We start from the raw sequence: 19,136 nt of genomic DNA, 5'->3' as shown, positions 1-19,136 counted from the left end.
CCCAATCTCATTTGATTTTTGAAGCAAAGCAGTATTGGACTTTGTTAATACATGGATGGGAGACTGCTTGGTAGTATCAGATTCTTTAGGTGTTTTTAAACTACCAACACCATTTTCTTGGTACATTTAATTTTTACATGTATTCTTTTATGTACCAGAAGTTAGAAGTAGAAGAGCTGTAACAGAAACCACCAGCTCATCTACAGCCACAGCACACTGGATTTGCCCAATCTCTCCTGATCATGGAAGCTGAGCAGTGTTGGTCCTGGTTTTAGTACTTGGATGGGAGACCACAAGGAAATACCAGGAGCTGTGTGTATTTTTACAATACTAACACCGTTCTCTTGATACATTCCATTTTGAAACATTGGGGCAGATCTATTAAGCCTGGTGAACTGATAAAGTGCAATGTGATAAAGTACCAGCCAGTCAGCTCCTAACTGTCATTTTTCAAACCCAGCCTGTGACATGGCAATTAGGAGCTGATTGGCTGGTACTTTATCACCATGCAAATTATCATTTCACCAGGTTTAATAAATCGGCTGCTTACTCATTTATGTACGAGTAGTTAGAAGTAGAAGAACTCTAACAGAAACCACTAAGCTCATCTACAGCCACACCACACTGTATATGCCCAATATCACCTGATTTTAGGCCTGGTTTGTTCTTGGATGTGAGACCACCTGGGAATACCAGGTGCTGTAGGTAGTTTTATACTACCAACACCGTTCTCTTGATGCATTATATTTTGAAACTTATTCATTGATGTACCAGTAGTTAGAAGTAGAAGTTAGAAACAGCAAACATCATCTACAGCCGCATCACACTGGATATGTCCAATCTCATCTGATGTTGGAAGCTAAGCAGTGTTGTGCCTGGTTAGTTTTTGGATTTCAGGTCCTGCCTTCTGGTTTGGCCACGGCACCTCGGAAATTCACCAAGGTCATGGCCGTGATAACGACCCTTCACCATCGGTGGACCAGGGAGGAATCTCTCCTCCCGATAAACATTCTGGAATTGCGGGCAGTGTTCAATTCATTGACACTGGCCCTGCCTCTAGTACAGAACAGGCCTGTTCAAGTACAATCGGACAACGACACCACGGTAGCAGTGGTGGGATTCAGCCGGTTCGCACCGGTTCCATAGAACCGATACCTAATATTAGGTACAGTTCTGAGAACCGTTTGCTAATGAGCACTGCCAGGGATATATTTGCACCGGAAGCCCTCTATCCTAGCCTGAGCTGCCGCCCGCACACCAGCCCGCCAGCACAGACCGGTGACCGCAACAGGGCCGAGCGTCATTGTTTGTGTACCACTGCAGAGTTCCTCTGCGCCCGGCCCTGTCCTGCTGACTCCTCCTCTCCCTGGAGTCCTGACATGCGCAGTAAGCATGTCCAGACGCTGAGAGAGGGTGGACCGGGCGCGGAGGAACTCTGCAGTGCTACACAGACACAAGGCCCTGTTGCGGTCTGTGCGGGGGGGCGGGTGTGCGGACGGCAGCTCAGGTTAAGCAGGGGTGACAGAGGGCTCCACCACTGGTTCCGGAATGCCCGTTCCTATGAGGCACCATTTTCAGGAGCGGAGCGGTCACTCACCTATCACCACCTACCACCAGCGTGCAGCTGCATCGAGGAATCAAGTGCAGGACCTGTCCTGTGGTAAGGGCGACTGGCTGGGGGGGTATGTATGTAGTCCCTCTTTTCATCTACTTTTGTGTACCTCTTTTATTGTTCTTATTGGAGTATTAAATACGTGAATTATTAAACTACCTTTAGGTATGTCTTTTGGTATACTTAAAATGGTCATTAGGACATAGAACCGGTTGTTAATTTATTTGAATCCCACCACTGCACTGTAGTGTACACAAATCATCAAGGCGGCACTCGAAATTGCATGGCAAAGCTGGAAGTATCAAAAATCCTCAGTTGGGTAGAACGTCATCTGCCAGCAATATCGGCAGTGTTCATTCCCGGAGTCCTCAACTGGGAAGCGGATTTCCTCAGTCGTCAGTACGTTCACGCTGGAGAGTGGAGAGGCCGCAGCAGAAATGTCTGCACTGGTGTCAGTAGGTGACTGAGGCAGGGATGACTGGGAGATAGTGGGTGACTGAAGCATGTATGACTGGGAGATAGTGGGTGACTGAGGCCGGGGTGACTGGGAGATAGTCAGTGACTAAGGCAGGGGTGATAGGGATATAGTGGATGACTGTGGCAGGGGTGACAGGGACAGTAGGAGACTGAGGCAGGGGTTACAGGGATAGTGGGTGACTGAGGCAGGGGTGATAGGGTGACAGTGGGTGACTGAGGCAGAGGTGACAGGGATAGCGGGTGACTGAGGTAGGGGTGATATGGAGATAGTGGTTGACTGAGGCAGGGGTGACAGAGATAGTGGGTGACTAAAGCAGGGGTGACTGGTATAGTGGGTGACTGAGGCAGGGGTCGCAGGTATAGTGGTTAACTGAGGCAGCGGTGACTGGGAGATAGTGGGTAACTGGGGCAGGGGTGACAGGGAAAGTGTGTGACTCAGGCAGGGGTGATAGGGAGATAGTCGGCAGCAGATCACTGCCTTGCTGACAGCAGCACATCCCTGCTTCACTGACAGCAGCACATCCCTGCCTCATTGACAGCAGCACATACCTGCCTCACTTATAGCAGCACATCCCTGCCTCACTGGCAGCAGCAGATCCCTGCCTCACTGGCAGCAGCAGATCACTGCTTCACTGACAGCAGCACATCCCTGCCTCACTGGCAGCAGCAGATCCCTGCCTTACTGACAGCTGTATTCAGACCTGATCTCTGCTGTGCATATTCACACAACAGGAGATCAGGTCTGAAGTGTGTGTGTGTGTGTGTGTGTGTGTGTGTGTGTGTGTGTGTGCTGGTGCCGCAGTGCACCGGCACATGCCAGAGATGCGATCAGCATCTCTGCCCAGTGAGCGCCTCTGCCAACACATACTTATCTTGCATATGAGATCTCTTGATCATGAAGATAGTTCTCACAGGGTGAGGTTCATCCATTACATTTTAAAGTAGGAAGGTACAAATTACATATTCAAATTACATATATGTGCTGGATTCAAATGTTTTCCCCCCTTCCTTTCTCAATTGTGCCCATCAGCAGCTATTCTAATGTTGCTGCCAATGGGTGTGACACATTCATTTCTTCTGTGGGGTACACTGGACTCCACAAGGATTCACATTGTGGTGTAGAGTAGGATCTTGATCTGAGGCACCAACAGGCTCAAAGCTTTTGACTGTTCCCAAGATGCTCAGCGCCCCCTGCTCTATAACCTCGCTTCCATGAACAGGGAGCTAAGTTTGTAGTTGGTGCCTTCAGTAGCAGGACACTTAACAGGGGGCTGCCTCAGGCAGCCTATACTTAGCTATTAATTTTGACAAGAAAAGAAGAACTTTTTTTATAAGAATGTACAAGGGCTGCAGCAGGCTAGGTCTAATAGACATCTTTACTGCAGCTCCATCACTCCCAGCGGCGCAGTATTCTCCCGTGCCCTGGTTGCTGGGTCACTGCAGCGGAGGCTCCGGTTTCTTCCTAAGGTCAGTCACACACACACCGCCCTCCGGGATCACGAGGCCGCTGATGAAAGGGAGGTAAGGGGCTTCTGTGCCCACACTATACCGTGATCCAGCATGGCTGTAGGGGGCGGGCCGTGTGCGCACTGGCGTGGACACTGATTACTGGGCAGCCGCTCCACTAGCCACCAGGGACAGTTAAGGAGCACAGCTCTGGGGGGTTTTCTCCTATATTAACCCCATTTTATACTACCTGCAGTGCATTGTGATAGGTAATAGAGCCTGATTCAGGTTGGATTGCAATCACAATAAGCAATCCAACTGCAAAAATTGCTAAGAGCATACGCATGCGCCTGCATTTTCTGTTACTGTCAATCGGTGCGGGGGGGGGGGGTCAGCAACACTCCATTTCAAAGTCGGAGATGGAGCGGTGCGGGGGCAGGGCTTCGACGGAGAAACAGGAGGCGTGGTCAGAGCGGCTGCATGACATCACATGCAGCCGTTGCGATCACAAAAATGGTGGCGGCTTCCTGCGCACACGTACAGTCTGCACCAACAGGAGGCTAACCCATTTTTTATGATCACGCTGAACTGCACTGAGACTGCAATTTCAGCGTGGTCAAGAAGGGAGGCGGCATGCTGGGTGGCCATGCCCTGCGATGGGTGGCCCCAGCATGCGAACCAAAGGATTGCAAATTCTGTTACTTAGCAGAATTTGCAATCCTTACTGAATTAGGCCATTGATTACAAAATTGTAAACAATATTTGAAGTTTTTCTTCAGGGACTAACACAAAAGATGCTTGGGGCTACTAACACATGGGTAAGCCACGTAAAGCTTCCCATGGGTCAGTGGCATCACAACGGGGTTGCGGCACACACCCGAGTGTCACCCGCCAAGTGGGGTGACACAAAAGTGCCGGCTCTTCTTCAGTGACAGAATATGGGTGTTTCACTGTGACATTACGTGCAATACCCAGTTTCTGTCACTGTGCAGGAGCCAGCACCACTCACACACTAGTCCCCGGGTACAGCCCCCAACCCCCGGGATACCTGCAGCAACAAAATGGTGATTCAGGCCACGCCCCTACCTATGAGACCATGCCTCCTTTTTACCATTGCGCTGCTTATCTGCGCGCACTGCATTACAATCTCCCTCGCCGCCTCTCTGGGTGTCACCAGTGATAGTGACACCTCTGCCATGCTTGTAGCAGCTGGTCCTAAGATCTACGCCTCCAGCCCTGAGTGTTTTCCCTTGTGACTTGTTGATCATCATAGCGAAGCAGATGCTTACAGAAAACTGCAGGGGTTTAGATTGAAAAGAAAAACATTGACGAACCCATCATTTCAGCGACAGGGTCTGCCACACGACTGACTGAAATGACTGGTTGGTTTGGGCCCCCACCAAAAAAGAATCAATCAATCTCTCCTTGCACAAACTGGCTCTACAGAGGCAAGATGTCCACCTCATCATCCTCCGATTCCTCACCCCTTTCACTGTGTACATCCCCCTCCTCACAGATTATTAATTCGTCCCCACTGGAATCCACCATCTCAGATCCCTGTGTACTTTCTGGAGGCAATTGCTGGTGAATGTCTCCACGGAGGAATTGATTATAATTAATTTTGATGATCATCATCTTCTCCACATTTTCTGGAAGTAACCTTGTACGCCGATTGCTGACAAGGTGAGCGGCCGCACTAAACACTCTTTCGGAGTACACACTGGAGGGAGGGCAACTTAGGTAGAATAAAGCCAGTTTGTGCAAGGGCCTCCAAATTGCCTCTTTTTCTCCACCATTCTTTCAAAGGTGACAGAATCATATGCAGTGACAGTAGACGACATGTCAGTAATCGTTGCCAGGTCCTTCAGTCTGGACCAGATGTCAGCACTCACTCCAGACTGCCCTGCATCACCGCCAGTGGGTGGGCTCGGAATTCTTAGCCTTTTCCTCGCACCCCCAGTTGCGGGAGAATGTGAAGGAGGAGCTGTTGACGGGTCACGTTCCGCTTGACTTGACAATTTTCTCACCAGCAGGTCTTTGAACCTCTGCAGACTTGTGTCTGCCGGAAAGAGAGATACAATGTAGGTTTTAAATCTAGGATCGAGCACGGCGGCCAAAATGTAGTGCTCTGATTTCAACAGATTGAATCCTGGTTAAGCAAATTAAGGGCTCCATCCACAAGTCCCACATGCCTAGTTGAATCGCTCTGTTTTAGCTCCTCCTTCAATGTCTCCAGCTTCTTCTGCAAAAGCCTGATGAGGGGAATGACCTGACTCAGGCTGGCAGTGTCTGAACTGACTTCACGTGTGGAAAGTTCAAAGGGTTGCAGAACCTTGCACAACGTTGAAATCATTCTCCACTGCGCTTGAGTCAGGTGCATTCCCCCTCCTTTGCCTATATCGTGGGCAGATGTATAGGCTTGAATGGCCTTTTGCTGCTCCTCCATCCTCTGAAGCATATAGAGGGTTGAATTCCACCTCGTTACCACCTCTTGCTTCAGATGATGGCAGGGCAGGTTCAGGAATGTTTGGTGGTGCTCCAGTCTTCGGCATGCGGTGGCTGAAGGCAGAAAGTGGCCCGCAATTCTTCGGGCCACCGACAGCATCTCTTGCACGCCCCTGTCGTTTTTTAAATAATTCTGCACCACCAAGTTCAATGTATGTGCAAAACATGGGACGTGCTGGAATTTGCCCAGATGTAATGCACGCACAATATTGGTGGCGTTGTCCGATGTCACAAATCCCCAGGAGAGTTCAATTGGGGTAAGCCATTCTGCGATGATGTTCCTCAGTTTCCGTAAGAGGTTGTCAGCTGTGTGCCTCTTATGGAAAGCGGTGATACAAAGCGTAGCCTGCCTAGGAACGAGTTGGCAATTGCGAGATGCTGCTACTGGTGCCGCCGCTGCTGTTCTTGCTGCGGGAGGCAATACATCTACCCAGTGGGCTGTCACAGTCATATAGTCCTGAGTCTGCCCTGCTCCACTTAACCACAGACAAGTGGACATTGGGTACAACTGCATTTTTTAGGACACTGGTGACTCTTTTTCTGAGGTCTGTGTACATTTTCGGTATCGCCTGCCTAGAGAAATGGAACCTAGAGGGTATTTGGTACCGTGGACACAGTACCTCAATCAAGTCTCTAGTTGCCTCTAAATTAACGATGGATACCGGAACCACGTTTTTCACCACCCAGACCTGAGTTATCCGCTTTGCAGCAGGATGACTGCTGTGATATTTCATCTTCCTCGCAAAGGACTGTTGGACAGTCAATTGCTTACTGGAAGAAGTACAAGTGGTCTTCCGACTTCCCCTCTGGGATGACGATCGACTCCCAGCAGCAACAACAGCAGCGCCAGCAGCAGTAGGCGTTACACTCAAGGATGCATCGGAGGAATCCCAGGCAGGAGAGGACTCGTTAGACTTGCCAGTGACATGGCCTGCAGGACTATTGGCTCTCCTGTCTAAGGAGGAAATTGACACTGAGGGAGTTGGTGGTGTGGTTTGCAGGAGCTTGGTTACAAGAGGAAGGGATTTAGTGGTTAGTGGACTGCTTCCGCTGTCATCCAAAGTTTTTGAACTTGTCACTGACTTATGATGAATGCGCTGCAGGTGACGTATAAGGGAGGATGTTCCGAGGTGGTTAACGTCCTTATCCCTACTTATTACAGCTTGACAAAGGCAACACACGGCTTGACACCTGTTGTCCGCATTTGTGTACAGGATGCATACCTTCATGTCCCCATTTATCCACCTCATCAGGCGTAACTCAGATTTGCGGTACAGGACTGTCATTGCCAATTTCAGACGTTGCTGTTTGGTCTCTCCATGGCCCTGAGAATTTTCACCAAGGTAATGGCGGAAATGATGGTGCTCCTGTGCAAGCAAGGTGTCACAATTATCCCGTACTTGGGCGATCTCATAAAAGCGAGATCAAGAGAGCAGTTGCTGAACAGCGTATCACTTTCACTGAAAGTGTTACAGCAACACGGCTGGATTCTCAATATCCCGAAGTCGCAGTTGATTCCTACTACTCGTCTGTCTTTCTTGGGCATGATTCTGGACACAGACCAGAAGAAGGTTTATCTCCTGATAGAAAAGGCCCAGGAACTCATGACTCTTGTCAGGAACCTATTGAAACCAAAACAGGTGTCAGTGCATCACTGCACTCGAGTCCTGGGAAAGATGGTGGCATCATACGAGGCCATTCCATTCGGCAGGTTCCATGCGAGGACTTTCCAATGGGACCTACTGGACAAGTGGTCCGGGTCACATTTACAGATGCATTGGTTGATCACCCTGTCCCCCAGGGTCAGGGTATCACTCTTGTGGTGGCTGCAGAGTGCTCACCTTCTCGAGGGACGCAGATTCAGCATTCAGGGCTGGATCCTGGTGACCACAGACGCAAGCCTCCAAGTTTGGGGAGCAGTCACACAGGGAAGAAATTTCCAAGGTCTTTGGTCAAGTCAAGAGACTTGTCTTCACATCAACATCCTGGAACTAAGGGCCATATACAATGCCCTACGTCAAGCGGAGACCTTACTTTGCGACCAACCGGTTCTGATCCAGTCAGACAACGTCACCGCAGTGGCTCATGTAAACCGCCAAGGCGGCACAAGAAGCAGAGTGGCGATGGCACAAGCCACCAGAATTCTTCGCTGGGTGGAGAATCACGCAAGCGCACTGTCAGCAGTGTTCATTCCGGGAGTGGACAACTGGGAAGCAGACATCCTCAGCAGACACGACCTACATCCGGGAGAGTGGGGACTTCATCAGGAAGTCTTTGCACAGATTACAAGTCGGTGGGAACTGCCACAGATAGACATGATGCCGTCCCGGCTCAACAAAAAGCTACAGAGGTATTGCGCAAGGTCAAGAGACCCTCAGGCAGTAGCTGTAGACGCCCTAGTGACACCGTGGGTGTTCCGGTCGGTATTTCCTCCTCTTCCTCTCATACCCAAGGTGTTGAGGATAATAAGACAAAGAGGAGTGAGAACAATCCTCATTGTTCCAGATTGGCCACGGAGGACCTGGTATCCGGATCTGCAGGAAATGCTCACAGAAGATCTGTGGCCTCTCCCTCTAAGACAGGACCTGTTGCATCAGGGGCCCTGTCTGTTCCAAGACTTACCGCGGCTGCGTTTGACGGCATGGCGGTTGAATGCCGGATCCTAGCATTCCGGTTGAGGTCATCCCTACGCTGATAAAGGCTAGGAAGGATGTAACGTTAAAACATTACACCGTATATGGCGAAATTATGTTTCTTGGTGTGAGGCCAGGAATGCTCCTACGGAAGAATTCCATCTGGGCCGTTTCCTTCACTTCCTACAAACTGGAGTGAATTTGGGCCTAAAATTAGGCTCTATTAAGGTCCAGATTTCGGCCTTATCCATTTTCTTTCAAAAAGAATTGGCTTCTCTTCCAGAAGTTCAGACTTTTGTAAAAGGAGTGCTGCATATTCAGCCTCCTTTTGTGCCTCCGGTGGCACCTTGGGACCTTAACGTGGTGTTAAGTTTTCTAAAATTACACTGGTTTGAACCACTTAAAACAGTGGAGTTAAAATATCTCACATGGAAGGTGGTCATGTTATTAGCCTTGGCTTCGGCTAGGCGAGTGTCGGAATTAGCGGCTTTGTCACATAAAAGCCCATATTTGGTATTCCATGTGGATAGAGCGGAATTGCAGACCCGTCCTCAATTCCTACCAAAAGTGGTCTCATCTTTTCATATGAACCAACCTATTGTGGTGCCTGTGGCTACGCGTGACTTGGAGGATTCCGAGTTACTTGATGTGGTTAGGGCTTTGAAAATTTACGTGGCCAGGACGGCTAGAGTCAGGAAAACTGAAGCGCTGTTTGTCCTGTATGCAACCAACAAGATTGGTGCCCCTGCTTCAAAGCAGGCTATTGCTCGCCGGATTTGTAACACGATTTAGCAAGCGCATTCTATGGCTGGATTGCAGTTACTGAAATCGGTCAAGGCCCATTCCACGAGGAAAGTGGGCTCTTCTTGGGCGGCTGCCCGAGGGGTCTCGGCGCTACAGCTGTGTCAAGCTGCTACTTGGTCGGGTTCACACACCTTTGCAAAATACTATAAGTTTGATACCCTGGCTGAGGAGGAACTCATGTTTGCTCAATCGGTGCTGCAGAGTCATCCGCACTCTCCCGCCCGTTTTGGAGCATTGGTATAATCCCCATGGTCCTTACGGAGTCCCCAGCATCCTCTAGGACGTTAGAGAAAATAAGATTTTAAACCTACTGGTAAATATTTTTCTCGTAGTCCGTAGAGGATGCTGGGCGCCCGTCCCAAGTGCGGACTACTTCTGCAATACTTGTATATAGTTATTGCTTCAATAAGGGTTATGTTATAGTTGCATCGGTCCTGCACTGATGCTATGTTGTTTTTTCATACTGATAACTGGGTAGTTTATCACAAGTTATACGGTGTGATTGGTGTGGCTGGTATGAATCTTGCCCTGGATTAACAAAATCCTTTCCTCATACTGTCCGTCTCCTCTGGGCACAGTTTCTCTAACTGTGGCATAGAGGGAGGAGCCAGTGCACACCCAGAACTAAAGTCTTTCTTAAAGTGCCCATGTCTCCTGTGGAGCCCGTCTATCCCCATGGTCCTTACGGAGTCCCCAGCATCCTCTACGGACTACGAGAAAAAGATTTACCGGTAGGTTTAAAATCTTATTTTCTACTTTATTCTTTTCTATCCTAGTTTATTACGACCAACTCTCATCCAAGGAGTTTGATATTCTACTACCTGCATGCAATTTAAATTGCTTAAATTGTTTATATGGTTGATTTGTCCTTCACAATCCATAATCTGCAACTTGGATGTACTTGTGTCATTGAAAATCTTATAATAAAAATGTATATACAGATACTCAACCTGTATATTGAAAAAAAAAAAAGTTATAAGACATATGCATTCAATATTTGAAGAAACAAAATAAAATAAAGCTATCTATTGGGTTTCACTAACAAGCACATTGGAAGACTTGACTACTGTTAAAAGACATGCATTACATGGTATAGAGCCACAAACCACAATGTAGTAAAATAAAAACAAACTTACATGTGTATCAAACCTATGTGAGGCTTACATTGATAGTGCAAGATCAACACTCTATCAACTGTGCAAACTAGACTGCACATAAATGCCATAAAATTTATCTGAGATTTTAGTAAATAAGGCCCGTTGCTGTCCGGGTCACGCAGCCGTCACGGCCCGCCCCCATACGGTCTGGTCATGTCTGCGTTGTCCTGACTGTGCCCCCAAAATGGCGGCACAACGCCGCTGGCCCGACTCCTCCTGCCCAGTGACCGCCTCTGCCTGTCAATCAGGCAGAGGCGCTCACTGGGCAGAGATGCTGATCGCATCTCTGGCATGTGCCGGTGCACTGCGGCACCAGCACACACGCACTTCAGACCTGATCTCCTGTTGTGTGAATATGCACAGCAGGGATCAGGTCTGAATTAGGCCCTATATACAGCTGTCAGTAAGGCAAGGATGTGCTGCTGCCAGTGAGGCAGGGATGTGCTGCTGGTAGTGAAGCAGTGATGTGCTGCTGTCAGCGAAGCAGTGCTGTGCTGCTGTCAGCGAGACAGGGATGTGCTGCTGTCAGCGAGGCAGGGATGTGCTGCTGTCAGCGAAGCAGGGATGTGCTGCTGTCAGCGAAGCAGGGATGTGCTGCTGTCAGTGAAGCAGGGATGTGCTGCTGTCAGCGAGGCAGGGATGTGCTGCTGTCAGCGAGGCAGGGATGTGCTGCTGTCAGCGAGGCAGGGATGTGCTGCTATAAGTGAGGTAGGGATGTGCTGCTGTCATTGAAGCAGGTATGTGCTGCTGCAGTGAGGCAGAGATATGCAGCCCACTATCTCCCTATCACCCCTGCCTGAGTCACACACTTTCCCTGTCACCCCTGCCTCAGTTACCCACTATCTCCCAGTCACCGCTGCCTCAGTCAACCACTATATCTGCGATCCCTGCCTCAGTAACCCACTATACCAGTCACCCCTGCTTTAGTCACCCACTGTCACCCTATCACCCCTGCTTCAGTCACCCACTATCCCTGTCAACCCTGCCTCAGTCACCCACTATCTCCCAGTCACCCCTGCCTCAGTCAGCCACTATCCCTGTCACCCCTGCCTCAGTCTCTTACTGTCCCTGTCACCCCTGCCACAGTCATCCACTATCTCCCTATCACCCCTGCCTTAGTCATTTATTATACCTGTCACCCACTTTCTTCCCATACTTACCCAACCCCTTCCTATCACCCCTCCCTCAGTAACCCACTATCTCCCTGTCACCCACTATCTCCCAGTCACCCCGGCCTCAGTCACCCACTATCTCCCACTCATACATGCTTCAGTCACCCACTATCTCCCAGTCATCCCTGCCTCAGTCACCTACTGACACCAGTGTAGACATTTCTGCTGCGGCCTCTCCACTCTCCAGCGTGAACGTCCTGACGACTGAGGAAATCCGCTTCCTAGTTGAGGACTCCGGGAATGAACACTGCCGATATTGCTGTCAGATGACTTTCTACCCAACGGAGGATTTTTGATACTTCCAGCTTTGCCATGCAGTTTCGAGTGCCGCCTTGATGATTTGTGTACACTACCGTGGTGGCGTTGTCAGATTGTACTTGAACAGGCCTGTTTTGTACTAGAGGCAGGGCCAGTGTCAATTAATTGAACACTGCCTGCAATTCCAGAATGTATATCAGGAGGAGAGATTCCTCCCTGGTCCACCGACCCTGGAGAAAGTGTTGCTCCAACACCATGGCCCAGCCCAAAAGACTGGCATCCATTGTCAGGAGGACACAGTTGGAGATCCAGAAGGGATGGCCCCTGCTCAACTGTTGGTCCTGTAGCCACCAGCTCAGTGTCAGACAAACCTCCGGAGTCAAGGAGATCATTTGAGACATCATCCGATGAGGCAGGCCGTCCCACTTGGAGAGGATTAACCTCTGCAGAGGGCGGTAATGAAATTGAGCGTACTCTACCATATCGAAAGCCGACACCATGAGGTCTAGTACTTGCATCGCTGTGTGTATCAACACTCTTGGGCGAGAGAGGACGATACTGTCCTGAATTTTCAGGACTTTCTCTGGAGACAGAAACAATTGTTGGCTGTGTGTGTCCAGCAGTGCCCCTAGGTGCACAATGTTCCGAGCAGGGACCAGCGAGGACTTTTTTCAGTTGATGAGCCACCCGTGGACTTTTAGGAATTGGACCGCCAGTTCCAGATAACTGTGGAGAACCTCTTGGGAGTTCACCAGGATCAGCAAGTCGTCCAGATTTGGCAGGATCCTGATTCTCTGATGGTGAAGGGTCGTCATCACGGCCATGACCTTGGTGAATATCCGAGGTGCCGTGGCCAAACCAGAAGGCAGGACTTGAAATCCAAAAACAAACCAGGCACAACACTGCTTAGCTTCCATCATCAGATGAGATTGGACCAGTGGCGTAACTACTGCCCCCGCAGTCCTCGCGGTGGCTTGGGGGCGAGGGGCTGCGGGGGCGCCACTGATTTACAGCAGACTGACATGCGGACGAGCGTCCGCATGTCAGTCTGCAGTCTCCTTCCCTCCGCCGCTTTTTGGAGGGACACGGAGGGCACACAGCGCGCCTCCCTGTGTCCCTCCTGTTGCATCATCTCCGGCGGCCGCGGGTCTAATAGGGGGAAGTGCCGTCCGTGAGCTCTAATTGGCTCACGAACCGGCACTTCCCCCTATTAGACCCGCGGCCGCCGGAGATGATGCAGCAGGAGGGACACAGGAGAGACGAGCTGTGCCCTCCGTGTCCCTCCAAAAAGCGACGGCGGGGGGTGTGTGTAAATATCTGGCACTGGGGGCATATATGGCACGGGGGGGGGGGGGGGAAGGAATATCTGGCCACTGGGGGAGATATCTGGCACTGGGGCATATATGGCACTGGGGGGGAATATCTGGCACTGGGGGCATATATGGCACTGGGGGGGGGGTATCTGGCACTGGGGGCATATATGGCACGGGGGGCATATATGGCACTGGGGGGAATATCTGGCACTGGGGGCATATATGGCACTGGGGGGGAATATCTGGCACTGGGGGCATATGTGTACCTGGCACATGGGGGGGACGACTATATTTGGCACTGGGGCATGTAAGTACCTGGCACCGTGGGGGAATATCTGGCACTGGGGACATATGTGGCACTGGGAGCACAGCCCTAGCAACAAGGACTACCTCCTAGCAACGAGCATGACACCCAGTGCATGAAACATCTGGCAACGAGCATAACACCCAGTGCATGAAACACCTGGCAACGAGCATGACACCCAGTGCATGAAACCCCTGGCAACGAGCATGACACCCTGAGCATGAAAACCGCTGGCACCGTGCATGGAACCAAGAGCATGAAACCCCTGGCAACGAGCATGACACCCAGTGCATGAAACCCCTGACAACGAGCAGGTAATTGAAAAGTAATTAGAAGCCTTACTGTAGGACTTAATGTGTAATGGGCATTACGGTGTGTGGCATAATGTATCACGGACATTGCGGTGTGTGTCATAATGTGTCGCAGGCATTACGGTGTATGGTATACTATATCGCAGGCATTGTGATATGTGGTATAATGTCTCAGGGTCATTGCAGTGTGTGGCATAATGTATCACGGACATTGCGGTGTGTGTCATAATGTGTCAGGCATTACGGTGTGTGGTATACTATATCACGGGCATTGTGGTATGTGGTATAATGTCTCAGGGTCATTGCAGTGTGGCATAATACATAACGGGCATTGCGATGTGTGGCATAGGGTATAACGGGCAGGGCATTGCGGTATGTGTCACAGGCATTACGGTGTATGGTATACTATATCACGGGCATTGTGGTATAATGTCTCAAGGTCATTGCAGTGTGTGGCATAATGTGTCACAGGCATTGTATGTGCTATAATGTATCGGGCATTGCAGTGTGTGGCATAATGTATCACGGACATTGCGGTGTGTGTCATAATGTGTCACAGACATTGTATGTGCTATAATGTATCAGGGGCATTGCAGTGTGTAGCATAATGTATAACGGGCATTGCGATTCCTGTCATAATGTGTCACAGGCATTACGGTGTGTGGCATAATGTGTCACAGACATTACGGTGTGTGGCATAATGTGTCGGGGGCATTACAGTGTGTGCATATTGTGTCGTGCATTATTGTGTGCGGCATAATGTCTAAGGGCCATTGCAGTATGTGGCATAATGTATACTGGGCATTACTATAAGGAGGAAAAATGACAAATAATGTAAGGGGCATGAATCAGGATTATTTTTCTTTCCTGTGGTGGCCAACGTATGGGCGTGCAGGTTGCAAAACTGGGGTATAAGGTAGTCTTTTCCTGCAATGCCACGCCCCTTTATGCGAAACCACGCCCACTCCAACAAAACCACGCCCCTTTTTTGACGCGCGCACCTTAGGCGCGCGCATATTTATCCCTTTCTTGCTCCCAATTATGGAGCATGAAGGGGCGGGGGGGGCGCCGAAGAATTTTTTGGCTTGGGGGAGAAAAATTTCTAGTTACGCCACTGGATTGGACATATCCAGTGTGATGCGGCTGTAGATGATTTTTGCTGTTTCTAACTTCTACATCAATGAATAAGTTTCAAAATAGAATGCATCAAGAGAACGGTGTTGGTAGTATAAAACTACCTACAGCACCTGGTATTCCCAGGTGGTCTCACATCCAAGAACAAACCAGGCCTAAGATCAGGTGATATTGGGCATATACAGTGTGGTGTGGCTGTAGATGAGCTTAGTGGTTTCTGTTAGAGTTCTTCTACTTCTAACTACTCGTACATAAATGAATAAGCGGACGATTTATTAAACCTGGTGAAATGATAATTTGCATGGTGATAAAGTACCAGCCAATCAGCTCCTAATTGCCATGTCACAGGCTGGGTTTGAAAAATGACAGTTAGGAGCTGACTGGCTGGTACTTTATCACCTTGCACTTTATCAGTTCACCAGGCTTAATAGATCTGCCCCAATGTTTCAAAATGGAATGCATCAAGAGAACGGTGTTGGTATTGTAAAAATACACACAGCTCCTGGTATTTCCTGGTGGTCTCCCATCCAAGTACTAAAACCAGGACCAACACTGCTCAGCTTCCATGATCAGGAGAGATTGGGCAAATCCAGTGTGCTGTAGCTGTAGATGAGCTCGTGGTTTCTGTTAGAGCTCTTCTACTTCTAACTTCTGGTACATAAAAGAATATGTGTAAAAATTAAATGTACAGTACCAAGAAAAGGGTGTTGGTAGTTTAAAAACACCTAAAGAATCTGATAATACATGGATGGGAGACTGCTTGGTAGTAACAAAGTCCAATACTGCTTTGCTTCAAAGATCAAATGAGATTGGGCATATCCAGTGTGGTGTGGCTTTAGATAAGCTTTGTGGTTTCTGTTAGAGCTCTTCTACTTCTAACTACTGGTACATTAATGAATATGTATAAGGTTGTAGTTTATCCAATATCCCTTTACTACATTACCTCCCCCCCCCCCTCCCCTCCCCTCCCCTCCTTATAGCTTCCTTTGTTCTCTCCTCCTCGTGTGTGCGTTATTTGTTTTCTCATACGTCCTAGAGGATGCTGGGATCACATTAAGAACCATGGGGTATAGACGGGATCCGCAGGAGACATGGGCACTTTAAGACTTTCAAAGGGTGTGAACTGTCTCCTCCCTCTATGCCCCTCCTCCAGACTCCAGTTTTAGAATTGTGCCCAGTGAGACTGGATGCACTACAGGGGAGCTCTACTGAGTTTCTCTGAAAAGACTTATGTTAGTTTTTCTTATTTTCAGGGAGGCTGCTGGCAACAGTCTCCCTGCTTCGTGGAACTTAGGGGAGAGAAGTATGACCAACTTCTAGTGAGTTCAATGGCTCTGCTTCTGGCTGACAGGACACCATTAGCTCCTGAGGGTGCTGATCGCTGGGTACGCCTAGATGCCCACTCCCGTAGCCTGCCATCACCCCCTTACAGAGCCAGAAGTCAGAAGACAGGCGAGTAGCAGAAGAACAGAAGACTTCTTCTCCAGTGACGGCATTCTGAGGTACCACGCAGCGAGCGGAATGCTGTGCGCCATGCTTCCACACAAACACAGGCACTGCAGGGTGCAGGGCATGTGGGTGGGTGGGGGGGGGCACCCTGGGCAGCATAAATTCCTCACAAAAGGCTGGCAAAAGTGGACATTAGTGCCTGGGCACTGTCCTTACCCCGCCAGCGTAATTAATTATTTGTTTCTGAGCGGGACAGAAGCGTGCCATTACAGCGGCGGGGCTTCTTCCTCACCTCACCAGCACATCTATAGAGCGTTACAAGTCTATCACTATAGAGTTTATTATTTCCCAGACTGTGTACTTTTGGCGCTGGGTTGTGAGCTGAAAAATCCTCTCTGTCCCTCTGACAGATTTACTGTAGGTCTATCCCCGATAAGCCGATGTGTCTGTGGGTACTTGGTACATATGTGTCAACATGTCGGTGGCTGAATGTTTTTCCCAAGAGGAAACTATATTAGGAATGCAGACATATGATGGTGGCCCTGTTGGCACCACCAATAACTGACTGGGTGAAAGTTTCAATAATATCAGAGTGAGGTTGGATAAATCTGTGTCCCAGACACAGACGTAGAGAATAGATGTGATGTTCATGGCTATGCTTCTTTTCCCTCAGGCCCGCAAAAATGTTACTACACACTGATACTGACTCGGATACTGATTCCTATGTCGACCATAATATTTCCTGATTAGATCCAATATTGGCAAGGAGCATTCAGTACATGATTGTGGATATTAAGGACATATTAACATCACTGAGGACCCTGCTGTTCCTGACAAAGGGGTCTATATGTATGTATATATAGATATATAATGAAAGCTGATGTAACGTTCCTCCATCTCTGTTTGAGAAAGTCTGGGCCAGCTCGACAAGATGGTTTCAAATCCCCAAAAGGTTTCCGATTGTTTATTCATTTCCTGCTGCGGACAGAATAAAGTGGGAGTCACCCCCTGTTCTGCACGGGGCCCTGTCACAAATCCAGCGGATCATATGCAGGAAGCTACATTATTTCTAGTTATGTAACCACGGGTACATTACTTAGACCTGCCATTACATGCGCATGGGTGAGTAGTAGTATTCAAGAATTGGTCGAATACCTTGTCTTCCGATATAGATATCTTGGAGAGATGGGATACTCCTTACGTTGGATCATATCAAGGACACTGCAGCATACTTACGACTGCAAGGGATATAGGACTCTTGAGTTCACGGGCCAATTTCATGGCAGTCTCGGATAGGAGGGCATTGTGGATTCACCAAGGGAATGCTGATGCTGACTCCAAGAAGAAAGGGAGTCTCTTCCCTATGAAGGTGAAGCCTTGTTTGGCAACGGCCTAGTTAATTTGATCTCGGCAGCTCCCGCAGGTAAGTCAACCTTCTTGCCCTATGTTCCCTCTCAACGGATGAAGACGCATCATTGTCTAACGCAGTCATTTTGTCCCAATAGATATGCAAGAAGTTAAGATTCCCCTTTCTTTGCAGGTAGAGGAAGGAGAAGAGGGAAGAGGTCTGTAGCCTCTTCAAGATCGCAGGAGCAGAGATCGTCCTCTGCTTCTGCCAAATCCACTGCATGACGCTGGGGCTCTCTTGCAGGAGCCCACACCAGTGGGGGCACGTCTAAAACACTTCAGTCAGTTCTGGATTAATTTGGACCTGGACTCGTGGGTTTTACAAATAGTGTCACAAGGGTACAAACTGGGGTTTCAAGACGTTCCCCCTCACCGATTGTTCAAATCGGCCTTAGTCAGCAGGGAGAAGGTTTTTATTCAAGCCTCTTCGTGCTCCCGAAGCCGGACGGCTCAGTCAGACCAATCTTAAATCTGAAATCCCTCAATTTCTACCTGAAGAAATTCAATTTCAAGATGGAATCTCTCAGGGTAGGGATCTCCAGTCCGGAGGAAGGAGATTTCATGGTTTTGGTAGACATAAGGATGCCTAATTACATGTTCCCGTTTAGCCACTGCATCAAGCTACCTGAGGTTTGCAATTCAGGATTGTCATTACCAATTTCAGACGTTGCCGTTTGGTCTGTCCACGGCTCCGAGGATTTTCACCAGGGTTATGGTGGAAATGATGGTTCTCCTTCGCAAGCAAGGAGTCACAATTATGCCGTACTTGGATGATCTCCTGATAAAGGCGAGATCCAGGGACCAGTTGGTGCAAAACATCTACTCTCCCTGACAGTTCTTCAACAACATGGTTGGCTCCTAAACTTGCCAAAATCGCAGTTGGTCCCAATGACGCGGTTGTTGTTTCTGGGAGTCATACTGGACACAGAAGAGGCTTTCTTCCAGTGGAAAGGCTATGGAGTTCCAGAGTCTGGTCAAACAAATTCTGAAACCAGCAAGAGTGTTAATCCATCAATGCATTCTGTTGCTGGGGAAGATGGTTGCGGCCTACGAGGCCATTCAGTTTGGCAGGTTCCATGCCAGAGTGTTCCAGTGGGACCTGTTGGACAAGTGGTCCGGATCCCACCTACACATGCACCGGAGGATAATCCAGT

This window comes from Pseudophryne corroboree, unplaced genomic scaffold, assembly GCF_028390025.1.
Source record: "Pseudophryne corroboree isolate aPseCor3 unplaced genomic scaffold, aPseCor3.hap2 scaffold_913, whole genome shotgun sequence".
Classification (NCBI taxonomy): Eukaryota; Metazoa; Chordata; class Amphibia; order Anura; family Myobatrachidae; genus Pseudophryne; species Pseudophryne corroboree.
This window is presented reverse-complemented; position numbering follows the sequence as displayed.